The sequence below is a fragment of the Diorhabda carinulata genome, chromosome 9 (genome assembly GCF_026250575.1).
Source record: "Diorhabda carinulata isolate Delta chromosome 9, icDioCari1.1, whole genome shotgun sequence".
NCBI classification, from domain to species: domain Eukaryota; kingdom Metazoa; phylum Arthropoda; class Insecta; order Coleoptera; family Chrysomelidae; genus Diorhabda; species Diorhabda carinulata.
The window spans coordinates 2,190,588-2,195,203 of NC_079468.1; the positions used below are offsets into that span (position 1 = coordinate 2,190,588).

The 4,616-nt window shown below is 33.4% G+C and overlaps 1 long non-coding RNA gene across 1 annotated transcript; it reads right to left on the reverse strand.

The window, feature by feature from the left end:
* Positions 1-3,883: 3,883 nt before the first annotated feature.
* On the reverse strand, positions 3,884-4,263 carry LOC130897871 (uncharacterized). Its single transcript, XR_009059801.1, has 2 exons — positions 4,227-4,263; positions 3,884-4,172 (listed from the first exon to the last, which is right to left on the reverse strand). It is a non-coding gene; the product is annotated as an uncharacterized LOC130897871 (long non-coding RNA).
* Positions 4,264-4,616: the final 353 nt, after the last annotated feature.

A 4,616-nucleotide genomic window follows, 5' to 3' on the forward strand; every position in this document is an offset into this window, starting at 1 on the left:
TGAAAATACATGATTTGACCTTAATAGGCATCAGAAAACATCAATCAACATTCGAATCGACTTCAATTGATTGTTAATCGACAATATCTGACAAAAGTAGACGCCAGTTTACGTGAAAATACAAGACTTGATTTGATTTGACCTTATTACACATCAGAAGACATCAATCAACATCCGAATCGACTTCAATTGATTGTTTATCGACAAAATCTGACAAAAGTAGACGCCAATTCACCTGAAAATACATGATTTGACCTTAATAGGCATCAGAAAACATCAATCAACATTCGAATCGACTTCAATTGATTGTTAATCGACAATATCTGACAAAAGTAGACGCCAGTTTACGTGAAAATACAAGACTTGATTTGATTTGACCTTATTAGACATCAGAAAACATCAATCAACATTCAATTCGACTTCTATTGATTGTTATTTGGCAATATCTGACAAAAGTAGACGCCAATTCACCTAAAAATACAAGACTTGATTTGATTTGTCCTTATTAGACATCAGAAAACATCAATCAACATTCGACTCGACTTCTATTGATTGTTAATCGACAATATCTGACAAAAGTAGACGCCAATTTACCTGAAAATACAAGACTTGATTTGATTTGACCTTATTAGACATCAGAAGATCTAGATATTAAAGACCTGCTCAATTTGGCATCCATTAAGTTCTAGGTTAGTGCCATTGTGGGTTTTTCTGTTGAATATTATGAATTTGGTGTTTGCAATATTGATTTTCAGCCCTTGCGCAGGCTTCATTGAGAAAGCAGTAATAATATTGTCCCCATATTAAGTTACAAACCAAAAATTATATTATCCGTTATTTTTTTATATTATTCTTTAACTATAAATTTTTTCTTGAGTGTTTATGTTTGTAGTTTAGTCCCAGTTTTTTATCTGAATCAGTACGTCTAGGTAATGGACTCAACACATACTTTGGTGGTTATATATATCTTCTCATTTGAACAGTAGAAAAATGATTTGCTTTATAAGAAAGTTCTAGATTGTAATTCAAAATAAAACCAAAATGTATTTAGAATTTTCAATCAAATTTATTCAATACATCCTAATACCAAAGATATAATTTTTCTTTTAAACTACATCAGCGTTTAATCCGTGGTAACCGCTCCATGCAGGGTATCCGTTCCATCCTACGACAGGTGAGGGGTAAACAGCTGGGGTAGCATAAGAATATACACTTGGGTAAGGAATTGCTGCGTATGGGCTGTAGGTCAATGGCGAGTTGTACAACCATGGTTTTGGATCAGCTTTTGGCTCGGGAGCAGCGCTGACGTAGGCCAATACAACGGCAAAGAAGAAGATTAACTGCAAAAAAGTTCTAATATTAATATGGAATTATGATATAAGGTCTATTTTTTATCTATTTTGATCTATTGAACTTATATATAAAAGTGATTTTTTAGTATAAGTATAACTGTTGAAAATACGATACAATTGAAGTTTTAATGTTGGCAATGGCGGCCTGTCATTGTTAATTGTCAAACAAAAGTTGATAATCACCACAAAATAAGTGGAATAATCACTGATTTCATCAAAAGTATCATGATTTTGACAGGTACTTAGTAGCTAGTACAAGCATCCGGCGACGAATCTGCAACCAACGAGACACAGCTTTGAACATAACCTCTAAACTGTTATTGTGTATTTTAAGTGCGTGTATGATCATTCCGAACTTCCATGACGTTTTATTGTAACCAATACCACGCTTGCATTTGCCAGCTGAGTTACAGCGGACCTCCGTATACAGTAGCCAGTATAAAGCTCAGAATCTGACAGTTCCAGATGTTGGATTATCAAAATGAAAGATATTATTGAGGATCTAAAATCTGTTACTTACGTATTTCATATTGAAGGTTGACTATTTGATTGGAGACAGATCAAACTTTGACTTGTTTTCGAAAACGTATCTACTTTTATATCAAAAGCTGGTCCGAAATATTTTATCCCACTCACTTTTGATTTATTATTTATATTGGGACGAATAAATTATCGAAACTATACTAGTCTAGTTTACTTTATAACTTATGAATAAACAAAAAATTATATAACTCTATGCATTAATATACAAACGGATCTCGAAAGTCGTTTAATAAATAATAGAATAATGAAATGAACTTTGTCTAAAATATTGGCTATCAATTTCAAAATCTCGAAAAAAAGTGAAGATTTAATCAATCCACGGTTGAGTTTCGACGACGAATTAACAGTTTTCGAAAAAAAAAAAAAGGTTGGAATTGGGTTAATAATTTGATAATGGAATCGACTGAACAAATTTTCGATAATTGATTATGCCGTGAGTAAATATCAAAAAAGCAAAGTTACCCAATCGAACTTCACTTTTTTGAAATCTACAGTGACTCACAGCACGAGAATCAATCAATCCAAATTAAAATTTGATTTAGAAAACTTCCCTTTCAGAGTGGTAAAAAGAAATAGATATTTAGTCAAATCTTTATTTATATTTATATAAATCTTCTGTACCTGTGTTGACAGTGAGTTCCTCCAAAACTTTTTTGTCTTTGTTCAAGTGAATTCGAGGATGTTTTAGATTCAGAAATAAGCCCGACAGATAGCGCTGCAGTCGGTATCTAGGTTATCTGATTTGATTGAACTTTTTTGTCTTTGTTCAAGTGAATTCGAGGATGTTTTAGATTCAGAAATAAGCCCGACAGATAGCGCTGCAGTCGGTATCTAGGTTATCTGATTTGATTGAACTTTTTTGTCTTTGTTCAAGTGAATTCGAGGATGTTTTAGATTCAGAAATAAGCCCGACAGATAGCGCTGCAGTCGGTATCTAGGTTATCTGATTTGATTGAACTTTTTTGTCTTTGTTCAAGTGAATTCGAGGATGTTTTAGATTCAGAAATAAGCCCGGCAGATAGCGCTGCAGTCGGTATCTAGGTTATCTGATTTGATTGAACTTTTTTGTGTGTGTTCAAGTGGATTCGAGAATATTTTAGATTCAGAAATAAGCCCGGCAGATAGCGCTGCAATGGGTATCTAGTTTATCTGATTTGAATTCGGTACGAGATTGGTAATAAATAAATTATGTTCTTGAAGAGACAATTTTGAACGGCAATTTGAAGGTGAAGTTGTTCTACTGCCACGAATCCCAATGATCTCTTCAGACTTACGGCATTTGCAATGACTATTAATAAGTTACAAGGTCAAAAAACGTCGATTTGTGGGATAGATCTAGAAAATTAGGTCTTTTCACATGTTCTTGCATTGAATAATCGTCGAGTTCATTAATTAATTGACTAAAAATATTGTTCATCAACTTGTTTAATACCTAACCTCACCTAACCTAACATAACCTTACCTAACCTAACCTAATCGCTTGGTATATCATGCAGAACAACGTCTATCGGATCCACTAGTGAATTTTTACACTATTTATGATGGATTGACAGCAACTTATCGATATTTAGCTTGGGTTTTATAAGAAATAACCGCAAATCTCCCCGTTTTGTGATATTCAATCTGCTCTTTTTTTGTTAACAAGTTTGTAACGACGCTAAAGCTTTTTAAGGCATCTAGCTACTCAGACAGCGTTATTTGTTCCTGTCCAAATTGGTTTTTGACTGGCTAGATCGATCAGATATCTTTATGTTGGCGAAGTGCGACCGCCATCTTATTTAAGTGATTGTGTGAGAGTTTAACCTCAAATTTTGTACTTTTATGTCAATATTCACGACTCGCTTTGAAGTGACACACCATTTTCTGATAGATTTTCTATTTTTTGATTTATTTTTTATCAAAAAAAGTTTCGACACCAAGAACTCATGTACTGTTTATACTACGTCCATTTTGTGTATACTTCAAACCGTTAATAGTAAAATTCACGATTTGTTAGTAAAAGTTTTTGTTTATTTACCGATATTTATAACAGAAATCATCGTCATTATCATAATTTTAGTCCTTTTTCCTTCATTTTCTTCAATAGTATACGAGAGGGGCCGCATATGGTACCGGAGCCACTCCAGCGGTATAAGCTACAGGCGAAACTGCAGGAACCGCCGAATACGTCAAATCTGAAACGAACGTAGCCGGTGCGGTGTAAGCGGCAACAACTTGTGGATCTGCCTTTGGTGCAGCGAAAGCTACGGCCAATAAGGCGAAGAAGAAGAAAGTAACCTGTAAAGAAATTTATATTATTGATAAGCGACAAATAAATTGAAAATTACTCACGAATTTGAACATATTTTCAAGTTGATTTGAATCGATTTCGAAATCAAATGATAATTCGATAATGGGTTAGTCGACTTTTATATGAAAACAAAGAACGGCAGTATGTTAATATTTACATATAATCTGGTTTATCCAATTGTACTTTTTTTTTTCTAATTGATACCTACTGTTTCGCAAGGACATAATTTAAATATCATGATTGACGTGTAACAAGAAGTTGATATTCTTAAATGGTTTGTGAATACGATAATTTAGTACAAGTATAGAACCAAAACTGTGTTTATTTTAGTAAATCTTCTTTTTCTTCTCATTTTTCCTTTTGGTTTCTCTAGGGCGTCGGAAATGTAACATTTTATTCATCAATCAATCAATCTTCGAAAGCAATACACT